Source organism: Centroberyx affinis, unplaced genomic scaffold (assembly GCF_046629955.1).
Source record: "Centroberyx affinis isolate AG114_WGS23_722 - 3 ecotype Tasmania unplaced genomic scaffold, CSIRO-AGI_Caff_v1 ptg004109l_1, whole genome shotgun sequence".
Taxonomy (NCBI): Eukaryota; Metazoa; Chordata; class Actinopteri; order Beryciformes; family Berycidae; genus Centroberyx; species Centroberyx affinis.
The window spans coordinates 152,818-172,101 of record NW_027281887.1 but is presented as its reverse complement, the minus strand read 5'-3'; the positions used below and the strand labels follow the sequence as shown (position 1 = coordinate 172,101).

At 43.1% G+C, this 19,284-nt stretch overlaps 1 pseudogene; it reads right to left on the bottom strand.

The window, feature by feature from the left end:
- Window positions 1-2,168: 2,168 nt before the first annotated feature.
- On the bottom strand, window positions 2,169-16,411 carry LOC139663739 (uncharacterized; annotated as a pseudogene).
- Window positions 16,412-19,284: the final 2,873 nt, after the last annotated feature.

The window sequence follows — 19,284 nt, the reverse complement described above, 5'->3', positions numbered from 1 at the left end:
ATAATTTTAGAAAAAAATGTTAATTTAGATATGGGTCTGAAATTGTTGAGAATGGAGGGATCTAGGTTAGGTTTTTTAAGGAGGGGCTGGACAACTGCGTGTTTAAAAAGTTATGGAACACTCCCGCTGGCCAGAGAGCTATTAATAATGGAGAGCATGCTAGGGCCGACTACGTCCGAAACTCCTTTAAGGAGGCTGGTGGGGATAATGTCAAGGTTACAGACTTCATGTGGGAGATAGTATCAATTAGGACAGGTAGGGTTATGGATTCAAAACAGTTCAAGCCCAGCGGATTTGTTGTGGAGATAGAAAGGTCCCGGACAGGGTGAGAAATACTATGACGAATACTGTCAACTTTGCAGAGGAAACATTTTAGAAATTCTTCACATTTGGGAGTTGACTCCTCAATGTTGGTGTGGGGAGGGGGAGCAATGACAGAGTTAATAGTATTGAACAGGATCCTTGGGTTTTTGTGGTTCTTTGCAATGATAGAAGAGAAGTAATTTGCTCTCGCGGTCTTAACTGCTTCCTGGTATTTGGCCAGATGGTCTTTCAAGATACAGTCATTAAGCCAAGGCTGGGCTTTAAGTTTGAGTTTTTTCTGTCTAAGAGGGGCAATTGCGTCTATAATGGAAGAGCATGTGCCATTGAATAAAGCGGTAAGCCCATCTGTGTCTAGCTCAGGGGGGGGACCTCAGAAGTACAGGCAGCTATAGAAGCATCTGAAAATTGACTGGCAGTGGAAGAGTTAATATGGCGAGAAAAGCGGGCAGGGGCACAGGACTTTGGGGCTGAGTAGGGTAGAGTGGCAGCAAATAAAACAGCCCTGTGGTCTGACACACACACAACAGAAGTTTCAAAATTACTAACAGGAAAACCAGATGATAATACTAGGTCCAGTGTATGGTCTTGTTCATGTGTAGGGCCTTTGACAGATTGAACAAGGTTGAATGAGTCTAGCAGATGCATAAAGTCACTGACTAATGGTTTAGATGGGCAACAGACATGAATATTGAAATCACCAAGGATCAGGACTCTATCAGATCTAGTGATGATGAGGGATAGGAAGTCAGAGAATTCAGAAATAAAGTCCTTGTTTGACTTAAGTGGTCTGTAAATAAGGGCACAAAGCAGAGGATAGGCTGAACCCACTTTAACGAGTTGAACCTCGAAACTGGAGAATTGATCAGTAGACAAAAGACAACAGTTAAAATGTTTCTTAAACATAACAGCTAAACCCCCGCCTCGGCCATATGGTCTGGGGATACTGAAAAAGGCACAGTCGGGAGGACAGAGTTCAGAGAGCGGGCTAAGCTTGCTGGGGCTCAGCCAGGTCTCAGTTATAAACAAGAAGTCTAGCCCCCGGGATACGAAAAAGTTATTCAAAGCAAATGTCTTATTGGAGAGCGATCTTGCATTGATCAATGCTATATTAACAGTGGTGTCATGTTGCACAGAGGGAGGGAGGACTGAGGTCCGAATTGTTACCAGATTGCTTACATTACTGCATGTGATTTTAGAGTGGCGATTTCTAGGCCTAGTGTTTATTATTACAGGAATATTAGAGAGAGGCGTACATTTATTTACAGTGTGGATCGGACTCATCAAGTGTCAATTGTAAAGCATCTTGGCGGAAGTCACAGCAAGCATCATGTTCATAGCTAAAAGACTGCAGCCAGATCTGCTGGGGTGAAGACCATCATGTCGATAAAGGTGGGGGTGGGCCAGAAAAGCAGCAAAGTTGTCCACAAACGGTAAACCCAGAGAGCTACAGTAGCCTTTGAGCCAGATGTGGAGTTGACGGATGCGGCTAAACCTAACGTCGCCAAAACGGGGGGATGGCAGCGGGCTGGATATTATGCACTGCCTTCCAGAGTCCAGAAGAGTTTCTATAAGTGTCTTAAAATCGTCCTTGAGTTGCTCGGACTGCTGTAGTCTAATGTTGTTTGCTCCTACATGGACAATGACAGCCGAGGCTGAGGGGTGCTGATGCAGTAGTGGTGGGATTTTGGAGTTAATGTCCAGGACTTGGGCACCGGGGTAGCAGAACGTTTTGGCTTTGGGAAGGCCAACGTGACAGACCATGGACGAACTCACAATGAGTATGGAGGGAGAGCTGAAGTATGGAGAGGATGGGCGAGGGGAGACCTGTCGAGAAATCCGTCTCTTCAGTGGACGCTGGGGGGATGTCCAGGGGCGATGCTCTGCGCGGCGTAAATCCCTCTGCCGCGGAGCCTGCCTAACCCCGAGAGAGGAGGCTGGTCGCGGTGCAGTCGACGGCACGGAGGACTGGGGTTGCCCACACAGAGGGGGAACTCCTGCTCATCCAGGACATCGATAGTAGGCTGCAGGGCTTGAAACTTGTTCTCCAGATGAAGCGCCTCCTGCCCCGCAGTTTACCGCCCTTCACCAAAGTCCAGGGCTCTGGAGTAGAACAAGCTCGGGACTTGGGCTTAGCTCCGAGGCTCAACCAAGCATCTTCTCTCACAGCTGTTGGGGCATCAGATAGGGCCGATTCACCCACAGCGAGAATGGACCCGGACCAAGGCAGGGTGGTGTCGGAGTCCGGTGGGACCAAGGCTGAGGACACGGAGCACGAAATGTGCTTAGCCTGGGCAGTGGCGATTGTGGAGAGGTGCATGAAGAGCTCATCCTTCTTCCTCAGATCCTCTCGAAAGCGACGGACGTCTTCAGTTATCTGTGAGTAGACAGGCAGACACTTCTCACACACACCCATGGTCAAACAGCTGGCTAGCTTGGCCACCAGGCTAAAGGCGAGCCTAGCCAAGCAACCAGCAGCAGCAGCAGCAGCGGTGGGTCCAGAGCAGGGGGTGTTTTTTGCAATCAGTCTCTCAAGTGGAAGTCCACGACTGATTAAAAATAAGATCAGAGTTGCAGGATTTGTCCAGGCGAAGGTCTCTGTCCTTGGAGCACTAGCTAGCTACAAGCCGGTGTTAGCTAGCAGCAGATCCTGCTAGTACAAATTCAAGAATCGGCAATCGTGAGCAAATCCAAGAAAGCCCAGTCTGACTGTAGGATAGCCACAGTTGAGCGACAGTAGAATCCGTTCGTAAATTAAACAGTAATAGTCTGTATTTCCAAAAATCAGACAAAAATTTCAGGAAGGAAGCCAGAGGTACGGAAGCCGAGAACTACCTTCATCATTTCCAATGTTCCACCGTTCACGGCCGACCGCGGTGGCTCCGGCTCCGGCTCCGGCTCCGGCTCCGGCTCCGGCTCCGGCTCCGACTCCGGCTCCGGCTCCGGCTCCGGCTCCGGCTCCGGCTCTGGCTCCAGGCGCCTCCGCGCCGGGATATTAAAAACTGGCAGCCCGTTTCCCTCCTCTGCACCGACTATAAGCTCCTGTCCAAGGTTCTGGCCAACAGGGTGAGGAAGGTGATGGAGCAGGTCATCCATGTGGATCAGACCTACTGTGTACCTGGCAGGCTGATTACAGACAACATAGCTTTAATTCGAGATGTTGTGGACCTCTCCAGTTCATTGGGGTTAGATCTTGGGCTGATTTCCATAGATCAGCAAAAGGCTTTTGATCGGGTTGAACAACAACGCTTTTGGTTTCAACCCAGGTCTGGGAGCCCAGATCCAGGTTTTGTATGGAGACATTGAAAGCGTGCTTAAGATAAACGGTGGTTTAACTGCTCCTTTTGAGGTGGGGAGGGGGGTTAGGAGTGGGGTTGGACAGGGTTGCCCCCTCTCAGGCATGTTGTACTCGATGGCCTTAGAGCCTTTTTTACACAAACTAAGAACACGACTCTCTGGTTTTAATCTCCCAGGTTGCAATTCTGTTGTCAAGCTTTCTGCCTATGCTGATGATGTCATAGTGCTGGTCCAGAAACAGAGCGACATTGATTATTTAGTTGACAGTGTGGATAATTTTGGTCTGATCTCCTCTTCAAAAGTGAATTGGGGAAAAAGTGAAGCTCTGTTGGTAGGTGATGGGTTAAAGTGGCTCAGCTTACCTGGGGGGCTCACCTGGAAAAACGGAGGCATCAAATATCTTGGGGTACACCCACTAATGTCTCTAAGAACTGGGAGAATGTATTAGAGAAAGCTGAAGGTAAACTTACAAAATGGAAATGGAGTTGTCTTTTAGAGGTCATGTTCTGATTATTAACAATTTGATTGCTTCTATGTTGTGGCACCGTTTGTATTGTGTTGATCCTCCAGTTAACCTCCTGTCAAAAATCCAAAGCGTGATCATGGATTTCTTCTGGGATCGCCTCCACTGGATCCCACAGAGTGTCTTGTTTTTATCCAAGGAAGAGGGAGGGCAAGGACTGATTCACCTGGCCAGCAGGGCGCTGCCTTCCCCCTCCAGTACATCCAGAGATTGCTGACCGGCCCTGATGACCTGGTGTGGAGGTCTGTAGCTCGGGAGATCCTGGGCCGGGGCGGAGGTCAAGGGTTGACTGAAAATTTGTTTTTAATGGACCTCCAGAACCGCAGACTGAGTGGGCTTTCTGACTTTTATCAGGGGCTGTTCAGGGTGTGGAACATGTTCAAGAAGCAAAGGCTGCTGAGTGAAAGCTCACTGTACTGGTTTTTAAAAGAACCTGTGGTCTATGGACTACGTTTTAAAACACTATGTGGACTGGGAACCTCAGTGATGGAGAGGTTTGTCTCTGGATTAGTCACACTGGGTCAGCTGGTGGGACTGTGTGGACCCAAGCTAGAGGTTGTTTCTGCTCTGGTTTCTCAGCTGGGAGTATCTTCAGAAAGGCTCCTCACCAACCAGCTCAGAGCGTGGAGAGACCAGCTCACACAGACTGAGCAGAACCTCCTGGTCTCATACTGCCTGGGCTCTGTTTTACCCACGGACTCTGTTCCTTTTCCAACACTCACATTGACTCCTGACTTTAAAGACTGTTCTGGTGTACTGTTAAATTGTGCTGCATTTGAAGATGTGAACCTGAATGACTTAACTGGAAAAATTATGTATCAGCTGATGGTAAAGATGGTAAACAAAGCCAAGCTGAGGGAGCGTGTTGATAAACCATGGAGGTCTCACCTGGGTCTGAGTGCTGAGCCGAGGCCTCAGTGGAGAGCCACCGCTGTATAAACTGTATAAACCACCGCTGACTAAAAAAGTTGGAGATTTACAGTGGAGGCTTTTGCACGGTGTCCTGCCTGTAAATGTTTTTATTTGTGTTTTAAATCCAAGTGTTTCTGAGTTCTGTCCTTTCTGTCCTCAGAGAGAAACAGTTTTTCACTGTTTTTTGGACTGTGTGAGGTTCCTGTTTTTAGAGAGGCTCTTTGATGAGTTTGGAGAGGTTTTCTCCAGACAGAGTTTCATCCTGGGTTGCAAATACTCAAGGAAGGTTCGTGAAAAGTGTCAACTGTTCAACTTTCTGCTGGTCCAAGCTAAGATGGCCGTTTACATCAGCAGGAAGAACAAGATAAATGACTCTTTGGACGTTGATGCTGTCGCCATGCTGATCAAAATGATAACAAGCAGACTAAAAATTGATTATAATTATTACAGGATGATGAATGATCTGGACTATTTTGTTTCTGTGTGGTGCTATAAAAATGTTTTGTGCTCCATTGATGAGGGGGAGCTCTGTTTTGGTCGCAGGCTGGGCTGATTTTGGTGTTGTTTTGATGCACTGTTGAATTGATTGTGTAAATAAAGGTGTTTGAAAATTCAAAATTCTCTCCCTCCCTCTCGCCCTCTCTCTCTCTCTCTCTCTCTCTCTCTCTCTCTCTCTCTCTCTCTACCTGACTACTTATTCCCTGCTGTGCCTGCAGTCTTGGACTGTTGGTTAGTGACTGGTTTAGTAAAAACATCTTTACGTTTCAAGCCAAGTTACTCTTGAAGTTCTTGTTATAGCTCTGATTGAGTTTCTATTGTTCGTTCTAATTCATCATCTCCTTGTCACAGACTGCCGCTCTACCTGAGCCTCACCCACAGCTCCTACAGCCTCAGCAACAGCTATGGAGGTATTATTGGAGCAAAACATCTGAGCACCTGTGACAGTGGAATTTGTAGTTGTAGAAAATACTCACACATGTGTATCAGTAAATTTGAAGTTACAGAGAAAAATGCTTTAAGAGTTGCAAACTTGTAGAATTTTTTTCTCTCCCACAAACACAACACAACAGTTACACCTTCTCAAATTCTTCATTTACAGGTGCACAAATCCTATTCTACGAATCACAAATTAAGAAACTCATACGCTCACATTTTTGCTACAGTTGCTGCAGTGAATATGGTGCAAAACACATTCACACACCCGTATCAAATAATGTGAAGTCATGGACAAAATTTGCACATCCACAAATCAGTATGTGAATTCATGCAATGAGAGTTGCACACCTGTAGAATATTTTCTCACAAATATATTTTTTTTTCTTGGATATTTTTCTAGCACAAACACAAGTCAATAACTACAACTGCTTGAATCTGCCGCTACGAATCTCAAATGCTGTTTTTTCGCCCACAAATTAAAGTTCTGCATGCTCTGACTTCTGCACCACATATCTCAGTGAAATGTGGATTCGTACCTGTAGAGCCAGGGGCGGGCACTGTTCAGAGAGCACAGAACCCTTTTGGCCAATCAAAGGAGCTCGTTCGGGCACCTGCGCAGTAGTGTCTTTCTTGGCCCCGCCTGGCCCACATGAACGAGTCTAGTGGCGTTGTCATAGCGACCGTGACGACGGCGCGTTCATGTGCAGGTTTCTAGGTTCTAGGTTCTAGGTTCTGATTGACTGTTGCTGCTGCAGACTCGGCTCTTCGGGGAAACCGTCGTCCAGGTATGACTCTATCATTTATTCAATCACAGAACATTTGCTTTATTTGTATACATCTTACATCCGATGTGAAGTGATTCAGTCTGAATAAAGTTGAGCTAAGCTAACATTGGTAACAACAGTTAGCATAACGAGACGGAGTCAGCTAACACATCCATGGGTTAACGTCAGGCAAGTTAACTTAAAGATAGAAATGTTCGCTAGATTATAGACTAAACTTTGCATTTGTGATGTATGCTCCACTCGTGTTGCTCCACTTGTTGTGTTGAACGTTATCTTGTGTTTCTCACAGGGAGTCAAGTTCATGCCACACATCGCTAGCCAGGTCCATAAAGGGTTTACTCATGCTTAACCAGGTGAGGAGATTTATTTTGAACTTAATTTAGAGCATTTTCGATGTGAGATGGTTCACGTCGGTCACTGAGCCGCAGATACTTACTGCAGTTTCTTCTGTTACAGAAACTCCTGCTCTTCAAGAACCACTGACACTTCTCTGGAAAATGCTCCCAAAGAAATTAACTTATTTATGATGTGTTACACTAGTTTCTTTCTTTCTTCACTAGATTTCTTATTTATTTATTTATTTTTGTTACCTTTATTTTACCAGGAAGTCCCACTGAGATGCCAAAAATCTCTTTTACAATAGAGACCTGTGACTTGATTTCTTAACATTTTGCTTTTACTGAATCTTACCTGTACTGACATATTACAGCTGCCCTCTGTGGACCGGGGATCTCTAAATATCCACCTGTTATAAACTAGTGTGCCAGTTCAAAGATGATTGTTTTTTTCTAATCACTGGATTGGTCTTCTTCAAATGAATGTCTGATGACACTGATGATGAGACTGTCTTGTAATGCTTAATACTCCTGAGAATGTTTCACCCATATAAAATGGAACATGTAGAATGAAACGTATTTTGAAATAAATGTTTACTTTACATATAACAGTTTGTCTTGGATCATCTCTTAAATAAGTCTTATTTGTCATCACTCTGTAGTCCATTGCCCTCAAATTACTTTTCTCCATCTTACCTTGGTTATTACATTTTACCAGCATTATGTTTTTCTAGTCACAAATATCAATATTATTACTAACAGTGTTTTTATTTATACAAGTCTTACAGAATATACACTGATACATTTTTTTAATGTCTCTTCCTTGTGAGTAATTTCGACTATTGACTAAAGCCACACATCTAGACCACATAGTCCAAGTTAACCAACATGCTGTTGCCTCAATGTAGAGATAGTATTACTTGTAGCCATTATTATTCTGCTGCATACTGATTTAATCCATGGGACTGGGCTACACATCAAAGGTGGGTCACCTCACAACATTTAGTCATGACATAACCCTCTGGAACTCTCTCCCCAAACCCATCCGAGACTGCACCAATCTGCTCATGTTCAAATCACTAGTCAAAACTCACCTTTTCAGAACTGCTTTTAATGTGTGATTAATCTTGTGTGTCATATGATTTTATTGTGTTGTTTTTAACTTATGTAAAGTGTCTTTGAGTACCCTGAAAAGCGCTCTACAAATAAAATGTATTATTATTATTATTTATAAATATTAGTACTCTGATCAAACACAGTCCTATATAAACAGTGTATGAAGATAGGTTTGCATTATGCAACTTAGATGCAAGGTTTGCTAGTGAAAAAAAAAATCTGTTAAATTATTATCATTGGGAATATTCTTGGTTTGTTGTGTCACACCAATGTTTACTTGAGTTTGCAAGTGTTATACTATCTAGACTCTGTCATAGCAAAATTTCTATAAGCTTGATCTCCCTATGCAGTGCCCAGAAACACACCTGGTTGGAAGAAGACTCAATTCCATTTACATAATAGACATTATCAGTAACTCAAGCAGGTTAACTCAAATTGGACATCTAAATATAAATTTACAGACAGTAAAAGAAATTAGAACAATCAAACCCCAAATATATTCATAACTTTAATAGGATAAAGGAAAGTACATAGGCATAGTCTGTAAACTGAGAATTTTGAGATGTAAATAAATATACAATAGTAAGTAGGTGCATAGAACTGCATATGCTGCATGTGCTGTAGCTGGTTAACTACGGCAATGTTATAATGTTAACTAGCTTACAAGCAACCTATTTAATCAAGAGAGAAACAAAAACAAATTAGAAACCATCCTATATTGTTCTGAAGTCTTGCCTGTTAAACCTAAGTGTCGGCGGACGTGTAGGTTGAGTTTAATGTGATCTAGTTTGATCACATACAGCTAAAAGCCTCCACTAACAATCAGCTAATGACGTTAGCTGTATAGCTTGTCAAGAGTGGAAGTAGAAGCTGTGAATGTGCTCGGAGCGTTCCCGTGTCCTAGAGGCGCGTTCACGGAGCTCCAGAAAATACAGCTTTACAGCTCTTGGTGGCTTCCAAGGAAAAATAAACCAATGATTTAAAAATTGATAATTCAAAGAGCCAAGTCTGCAGCAGCAACAGTCAATCAGAACCTAGAACCTAGAACCTAGAAACCTGCACATGAACGCGCCGTCGTCACGGTCGCTATGACAACGCCACTAGACTCGTTCATGTGGGCCAGGCGGGGCCAAGAAAGACACTACTGCGCAGGTGCCCGAACGAGCTCCTTTGATTGGTGTGACGACTCCTCCCCCCCCCCTCTGTTTGTGGCTCTGTGTGTTTTTCCTGTGTCTTTCCTGTTCCTGGGTAGGAGGCAGCCAGAGTGGCAGGTGTGTCAGGAGGAGGAGCCATACCCGAGCCACACCTGACTTCATTCCTCCTGATGGCTATAAAAGAGGGCTGGCTAGTCAGTTCTCTCTCTCTCTTCTCCCGGCCAGCAGGACTGTGGTCTAGTTAGGTTTTGGGTTCTGTTAGGCTTGCTTTTCCTTTTCCTTTTTGCCTACACTACACTTACCCACACCCATGCACTCACTACATTACTGATAATACTGATTTACATGGTGCACAGTATTTTTGCTTATAGTTTGATATGGGTTAAATAAATTTATTTTACTTTAAATCCCTAAGTATGTGTATGTGGTGCAGAAGTCAGAGCATGCAGAACTTTAATTTGTGGGCGAAAAAACAGCATTTGAGATTCATAGCGGCAGATTCAAGCAGTTGTAGTTATTGACTTGTTTGTGCTAGAAAAATATCCAAGAAAAAAAAATATATTTGTGAGAAAATATTCTACAGGTGTGCAACTCTCATTGCATGAATTCACATACTGATTTGTGGATGTGCAAATTTTGTCCATGACTTCACATTATTTGATACGGGTGTGTGAATGTGTTTTGCACCATATTCACTGCAGCAACTGTAGCAAAAATGTGAGCGTATGAGTTTCTTAATTTGTGATTCGTAGAATAGGATTTGTGCACCTGTAAATGAAGAATTTGAGAAGGTGTAACTGTTGTGTTGTGTTTGTGGGAGAGAAAAAAATTCTACAAGTTTGCAACTCTTAAAGCATTTTTCTCAAATTTACTGATACACATGTGTGAGTATTTTCTACAACTACAAATTCCACTGTCACAGGTGCTCAGATGTTTTGCTCCAATAATACCTCCATACACAGCTCCTACAGCCTGACCCAATTCACTCTGAATTGGGTCAGGCTGTTTTCAGTGTATCTGTCAGATACACTGAAAACTAAGCTCCAGTCTGTCTGTTCTTGGGTTCCCCTGCACTTGTGTCAGTCTCTCTGTTAGTGTCTCTCTCTGTTAGTCTCTCTCTCTGTTAGTGTCTCTCTCTGTTAGTCTCTCTCTCTGTTAGTGTCTCTCTGTTAGTCAATTCAATTCAATTCAGTGGTGCTTTATTGGCATGACAAAATGTACACGTGTATTGCCAAAGCATATTACATGTGTAAAGCATTATGAACAATGTGAACAATGTGAAACAAGTAAAATAAAAACATTACACTATTACAACTGTTGCTACAATCGTAACATCAATTATATACAAATGTAAATGGTCAAAAAAAAAACTCATTCTGGGACTGGTTTAATGTGTGTGTGTGGAGGGGGTGCTCACTCACTGTCCCTCAGATTGTGTCATGTCACAATATATTTAGCTGCTGTGTTGCAACTTGTCTTCTCCTCTCCCAGTAAGATGGCTAGTTTGCTGATGTCAGGGAGGCTTCTGAAATTTGGGTGGATCTGTTCAGTTTTTGGGTAATAGTAATTTCTAATGTGGTTCAGCTCAGGACAGGTGATGAAGAGCAGCTCTGTTTCTTCCTCTCCCATGTCCCAGTGTGAGCTCAGCCTCTCTCTGCTGGCAGCCATGTTTGTCTGTGTCGGCCTTTTTCCACGGCCAGGCCATGCTCACTGAGTCTGGACTGGGTCTGGACTGAGTCTGGACTGAGTCAAGGTGGTTCTCAGTTTGGTGTCAGTCACTGTGTACAGATATTCTGCCACAGTGTTCAGTCTTTTTAGGGCCAGAGAGCATTGCATTTTATTTTGGTTTTTAGTTTGTGTCCCAATAAGTAATATAATTTTGTTTTTGTTGAGTTATAATTTGGTGGATTCTGATGTTCTGGTCCTGAGGCTGTGAAGTGTTAGTGTGTGTTAGTGAACTGAGCGTCAGGACCAGCTGAGTGAGCGGACTGGTTCTGGTTTTGCTCTCTCTTGGTATTGCAGGGCTTTGTAATGGTCTGAGTGGGCTCACTGTTTTTCAAATGTTGCCAGAATTTGATTTCTCTTGTTTCTGTTGTGATCAGTTATGGATTTTGGCCTAATTCTGCCCTGCATGTTGTTTGTGGTTTTCCTCTGGACCTGTAAGAGGTTCTTACAGAACTCTGCATGCAGGGTCTCAGTTGGATGTTTGTCCCAGTTGCTAAATTCTTGATTTGTGATTGGACCCCACACTTCACTGCCATAAAGGGCAATTGGTTCGATTACTGATTGAAATATTTTCAGCCAGATTCTAATTGGAATGTCTACAGAAATGTGTTTTTATGGCAGAAAGCCCTGAGTGCTTTTTCTCTCAGTTCAGTCACTGCAAGGTTCAAATTTCCTGTGTTGCTGATTTTTAGACCTAAATAATTATAGTTCTAGGAATGTTCAATGTGGTTTCCTCCTAACGTAAATGTATATTTTTTTCCCTGAGATCTGGATCTTTTTTGAAAAATCATAATTCTGGTCTTTTTCATGTTTACTGTGGGTCCAGGTCTGGCAGTACTGCTGTAGCAGGTCCAGGTTCTGCTGTAAGCCCTGTTCAGTAGGAGACAGCAGAACCAGGTCATCTAGAGCAGGAGTTTAATCTCTGAGTCATACAGAGTGAGGCCGGGAGCTGCCGATTGGTCGAGAGTTTTTGCCAATTCATTGATGTAAATGTTGAATAAAGTTGGGCTCAGGCAGCATCCCTGCCTCACTCCACGCTCAGAGAGGAAATTTGTTCTTTTATCGCTCTTGTTCTTTTTATGCCGCACTTATTTTCTGTGTACATTGATTTAATTCTGTCATAGGTTTTACCCCCTACACCACTTTCAATAACTTTGTAAAACAACCCTTGGTGCCAAATGGAGTCAAAAGCTTTTTTGAAATCAATAAAGCATGCAAAAATGTTGTTTTTATTTTTGACTCTATTTACTTATTTATTATTTATCTTATTTAGTGTCTCTCTGTTAGTCTCTCTCTCTGTTAGTGGACAGTTAGTCTGTTAGTTGGACAGACTGTCCTGTAAGGAAAACCTCACAGGTTTGATCCCCAGATCCAGGAGTCCAGGATCTGAAGAATCTGAGGATCTGAAGGGTCTGAGGATCTGAAGGATCTGAAGGGTCTGTGGAACTGAAGGGTCTGAAGGGTCTGAAGGGTCTGAAGGATCTGAAGGGTCTGAGGAACTGAAGGATCTGAAGGGTCTGAGGGTCTGAAGGGTCTGAGGGGTCTGAAGGGTCTGAAGGATCTGGAGCGTCTGAAGGATCTGGAGGGTCTGGAGGATCAGTTACAGTGGAACCAGTCAGTCTGATGATCTGCTGTCACATTATAATAACTTTCAGCATGTGGTCAGAAATTCCCTCTGAATCTCTCTGGCCAAAAATACAATAAAACCTGCTAATGTAATAAATCAGTGGATGATGTCATACATCACATTATTGCATTATCCAGGGATTATTACTTTATCAAGGCTGTGACATTTCCCAGCATGCCTAGGGGGAGGAGGAGGGACTACATCTCCCAGCATGCCTGGGAGGAAAACACAATGAGGCTGCTAATGGATGGATTCCTATAAGGAATTGATAAAGGGTTTGCTTATAAGACATCGATAAGAAATCAATATTGATCAGATCTGGATGGATTTCACTCTCTGGATCAATAGATTTAGATTCAGTTCCTCTGCAGCAGAAACATTAATCAAAGTTTTGTTTAACGAGACTTAGACAAAGATGGTCTAACTTTCCCCCACACACTAATTAATAAAACACAAACACACACACACACACACACACACATACAGAGTCAATAAAGCAAATCTGCTACCTGCAGAGACATCAATATAAATTAACCAGCAGAAAGACAGAGCACTGTGTGTGTGTGTGTGTGTGTGTGTGTGTTTAAATTATACCTGACCTCTCATCACCAAGGGTTGCCACGGTAACAAGGGAACCTGGTCATAAAAATTACAGGCTAAACATAGACTGGTAACACACACAAACACACACACACACACATACACACACACACCTGTTCCACCTGTCTCACCAGTCTGACAGCAGCAGTCTTCTGATCTCTAAGTCATACAGCCAAAACTTTTAACACTGCCTACAGTATAGCCAGTATATATATACAGTATACAGTCTATATATAGATAGTATATACAGTATACAGTCTATATATAGATAGTATATACGGTATACAGTCTATATATATATATATATATATATATATATATATATATACACAGTATATACAGTATACACTCTATATATATTGAAGGTCCACTTATGAATTTTACACAAGTTCAAAGGTCCGGAACAATGCCAGTACAACACACGACATAAATCTACGTCCATAACTTTAAGCACACACATTCAGTACTACAGTATTGAATATACTACAGTGTGGTGGCTTGAATCAGTGGAGAAATGTCTGTCTGCCTGTAACCACCTTGAACCTGAGTACTTCATCCACTGGTCAAACTGCTACAGTGTTCATCATGGAAAATCCAGAATCACATCGGAACCAAACATGGTGACACATGACTGGCCGCCTTCTGAAGGTGGGGAACATCTGCTGCAGTATCAGCTCCCGCCTCGCTTTGAAAAAAGTGGCAGAAACAAAGTGGAGCGGTAATGTGTTGTTTGTTGCCAGGCAACCAAAGTAGCACTGAGTTGTTCTCTTGAGAACTGACGCATGACGTGCGGATTTTATCCGCTCAAGTTGAACTATTTTCAACTCTTTGTGCGACCAACCACTGCGGAAAAATCTGCGGTCCGGAGTTTGAGAAGCCCTGATATACTTTATACAGTGTATATATCTACAGTATATACAGTACACAGTATATATATGTGTATATATATATATATACACACACACACACACAGTATAGGCAAGGCAAGGCAAGGCAGCTTTATTTGTATAGCACATTTCATACACTGGGGCAATTCAAAGTGCTTTACAGAGTGATAAAAATACAGTAAAGGTAAAAGATTTACAATTAAAAAGTGCAAAAGTACAGACAAGAGATACAAAAGATAAAAGACTTAAAAAGTAAACTAGTGCAGTTCAAATCAAATGAGATAGAAAGATGAAAGAACACAACAAATACTCCCACTTTTAGATGCACATTGTGAGTGAACCCAGATGTTTTTCTGTAATTTTCTTTTCCCCTGTCCTTCCTGATTCTACTCTTGATCTGATATTTACGTCAGATCTCACTGCCTAAGGCAGACGAGAATCATAGATTCTCCTCTTGGTCAAAAACCTCACCATCCACAGATGGATGAGAATCATACAGGGTAAAGCTCTGCCCCCCCACATATAGTGTTCACTGTGTAAGTAAGCATTACCTGGACAAGACAAATGAAAGTTCGTACTTGCCCGTGTCAGCTCTGTTGGGATCCTGAACAGAAAGAGAAAGTTTTTAGCCATTACAGGGAGAGTAGGCAGTGTAAAATAAGAAAGTTTTTAGCTTTGACTTAAAAGTGGTCAGAGTCGGGGCTTGTCTAATATCATCTGGGAGGTTATTCCAGGTCTGTGTTGCATGATAACAAAACGCTGCTTCACCGTGTTTTGTTCTAACTCTTGGGACAGCCAGTAGGCCAGCCCCAGATGTCCTAAGGGTCCTAGAAGGTTCATATGGCACAAGCATGTCAGAGATGTATTTGGGCCCAGAGCCACAGAGTGATTTGTAGACAAGCAGCAAGATTTTGAATTCAATTCTCTGAGTGACTGGTAGCCAGTGTAAGGATTTTAGAACTGGTGTAATGTGGTCGTATTTCCTAGTTTTCGTCAGGACCCTGGCAGCAGGGTTCTGAATAAGTTGGAGTTGCCGAAGAACTTTTTTGAAAGCCCTGTGAACAGACCATTGCAGTAGTCCAGTCTACTGGAAATAAAGGCATGGGTAAGCCTTTCTAGGTCTTGTTTGGACATTAGTCCTCTGACTCTTGCAATATTTTTTAGATGGTAGTAAGCTGACGAAGTTACCGATTTGATGTGGCTATTGAAATTTAAATCTGAGTCCAGGATAACACCAAGATTTCTGGCTTGACTCTTAGTTATGAGGGACAGGGAGTCAAGGTGAGAGCAGACATTCTGTCTTTCTTTCTGTGCTCCAAAGACAATTATCTCGGTCTTATCTCTGTTTAGTTGGAGAAAATTTTGCCGCATCCAGTCATTGATTTGTTCGACGCAGTGACACAGAGTTTCAACAGGTCCATAGTCACCTGGTGTAAGTGATATGTAGATTTGCGTGTCATCTGCATAATTATGGTAGGCTACTTTATTATTTTGTAGGATTTGGCCTAACGGAAGCATATAGAGGTTGAACAGGGGTCCCAGAATGGACCCCTGTGGAACCCCGCAGGTCATGGCCATCTGCTCGGACACACAGTTAATGGAGACAAAGTACTTTCTGTCATGAAGATATGACTTGAACCACTTAAGGACAGTTCCAGAGAGTCCCACCCAGTTTTCTAATCTTTGTAATAGAATTGTATGGTCCACAGTGTCAAAGGCAGCACTAAGATCCAACAGTACTAAAACAGAGACTTTGCCTGAGTCATTGTTCAGGCGAATGTCATTTAGTACCTTTATGGGTGCAGTCTCAGTGCTGTGATGGGGCCGAAATCCTGATTGAAAGTTATCGAAGCAATTGTTCAGCATTAAAAAGTTACTAAGTTGTTGGTGAACAACTTTTTCAACAACTTTACCTAAAAATGGTAAGTTTGATATCGGTCGATAGTTATCCAGTACAGTAGCATCAAGACTGCTCTTCTTTAGGAGAGGCTTAATGACTGCAGTTTTCAAAACCTTTGGAAAAATGCCAGATTGGAGAGAATTGTTAACTACAAGTATTAGTTATTTTGCCAGGCTGCTCAAAACTGTTTTAAGGAAGCTAGTGGGTAAAACATCAAGGCAACAGGTGGATGATTTGAGATTGGAGACAGTTTGTTCGAGTGTTTTGTCGTCAGTGGGATTAAATTGTGTCATACCTACCAAGTTACTTCTGGAAGACTGCAGTGATGATGCTTTTTTGTTTGGCATTGAGGAGTTAATCGCATATCTGATGCCTTGAATCTTGTCATTAAAAAAGGATGCAAACTCGCTACATTTGCTGGTAGAAACTAGTTCTGGGGATATTGGAACTGGAGGGTTAGTTAACCTGTCAATGGTAGCAAGTAAGATGCGTGAATTGTTACTGTTCTTGTTGATGATCTCAGCGAAAAATGATTGCCTAGCGCTTTTCAAGTTCAGACTGTAAATATGTAATTTTTCTTTATAGATTTCAAAGTGAATCTGGAGGTTTGATTTACGCCATTTTTGCTCTGCTTTCCGGCACTCCCTTTTCTGTGCCCTTACAGAATGAGTGTTTCTCCATGGTGCCTTTTGCTTATTAGCGATCATTTTAACCTTAGCAGGAGCAATGGCATTAGTTACATTTGAAATTTTAGAATTGAAGGTATTCAGTAGATCATCAACATGATTTGAAGCTGGGGCAGTTACAGATTTGATGGCTTCCATAAAAAGTGTTGTGGTATTCTCATTAATGTACCTTTTTTTAACAGTTTCAGATCTAATGTAAATTTTTGCTGTAATAGACAGATCAAAGAATACACAGAAATGATCTGATAGAGCAACATCAAGCACAGTGACATTTGAAATGTTAACACCCTTAGTAATAACCAGAGCTAGAGTGTGTCCTCTAGTATGGGTCGGCCCTTTCACATGTTGAGATCAAATGTGTCAAGTATGGCTGAAAGTTCTTTGGCGTTTTTGTCACTGACATTATCTCTGTGTACATTAAAATCACCCGTAATGACTACACAGTCAAATTCAGTGCAGATAATTGAAAGCATCTCAGTAAAATCATCAAGGAAATGTGGGGAGTATTTTGGTGGCCTGTATATAACTAAATATAGAATACATGGAGAGAATTTCATTTCCATTTTAAACGACACATATTCAAAGGATGAGAATTCTCCAAATGATAACTTCTTACAAAGGAACCTATCCCTAAAAAAGGCACAAACACTCCCTCCTTTTTTGTTCTGTCGTGCTTCAAACTCAAATATGAAATTTGGTGGGGTGGATTAAATAAGGATAGCATTCCCATTCTTGGTTACCAGCCAGATCTCTGTTAAAAACATAAAATCAAGCTTGTAAGAGGTTATAAAATCATTGATTAAAAGTGACTTGTTACAGAGGGACCTAATATTAAATAGGGCTAATTTTAGGTTTGTTGGAGCAGGGCCTGAGATACTTGGCTTACAGGGAATGTGAATCAAATTTGTAGGATTGGAAGATTTTACTGTGACCCGCTTATGTAATCTTTGTCTTGACACTGTGGCTATTGTATTTGGGAAGGTTGTTCTCTCCCAGGACCTCAGCTTGCTATCAGATAATTTATGAATAACAGTTCTTGAACAGCAGAGGCCCAGTGTGTCCTAGTTGCTGCCGACACTGATAGCAGTGCACCGGGGGGGGGGCGTTGGGGGGGGACAGGTGCGCCAGGGGGGCGTTGGTGGGTGGCGTATAGGTGATGGCAATACCAGTGACCTGGCCAAGCTGGGGGTGAGTGGGATCATTTTGATCCCAGACTTCACCGAGTCCTCCATCTGGCTTGTGAACATAAGAGGAGAGACAGGGGAGGGAGTGGATGCTGGAGACTCAATTTGGCTGAGCTTCAGCGTGGCAGCTTTAACTAACTCCTTGATTGGTGAGTGTGGTGGACGGGGGGAGGGGGGGCGTTGGATCCCTGATTGGGACAGAGACCTCCTCTGAATGCCTTGGGTGATGTGAAGCCGAGGGTCAGGTGAGGGGGGAGAGGTACAGGCTGTCTGCCTGTGTGTGCTGTCCTTGTCCTTCGTGGTTATCTGTGCATTCTTGTTTTGGTGTGGCATCCCAAGAGCATGACGTAGATTGGCGCCAAGTAATCTGGAACCAGTGCTGCTCGGATGAATCCCATCAGGCATAAAGCGGTCTTTACAGTTCCAAAAGATATTGAAATTGTCAATAAACTTTATCCCATGGGTGAGGCACGCCGATGTCAGCCATGTATTCAGGGCAAGGAGTCTGCTGAAGGATTCGATTCCTTTCCTCAAGGTTGGAATGGGGCCTGAAATGAATACATGTTTTGATTGACAGTCACTCAGCTTCTCCAGTAGCAGGCAAAAGTCTTTTTTCAGGATCTCAGAGCCAGTTTTCCCTCGCAGAATGTCAAAAGATCCAGTGTGAATAATAATCCTCATGTTACTTGGATGTGTAGAGAGGATGACTGGCAACAGCCCTGTTAGCTCTCTGACAGATGTGTCATCCATAGTTAGATTTTCAGTCTTTGCCATTCTTACATGCTTGGTTATAGAGTCCACAATCAGAATAGTGTCTGACTTATCAGCTGAGGAATTAGCAACATTTCTTCTGGCCTTCGGCCTAGCATGTTGATTAGCAGGCCACATTTTCCGCCTGGAGGTAGCCGGCGGTGTTGAGTGCCTGGGGGTAGCATTACTGTTAGCACTGGGACCAGTGCTGGCATTAGCATTAGCATTAGCATTAGCTCTGCGGCTAGTACTGTGCCGCATCATGGATGTGCTGTCATTAGCATTAGCAGTCACTGGATCCGGCTCACTGAGTATTTTGTACCTGTTCTCCAGTTGCAGTCCTGGCCGGGGAGTGTATTGGGGAGTGTATTGGGGTTTCCTCTTGTTTTTGTTGTTGTTTCCTCTGCTGCCCCTACAGCGGACAACATCCGGCCACAGCTCACCAGGAGTAGAGACTTTTGGTCTAGCACCCTTGCTGTGCCAATAGCCCATATCTGTAGCGAGTGGCGGAGGGGATGCCTCCACGGCTGGTCCATTTGAGGTTGG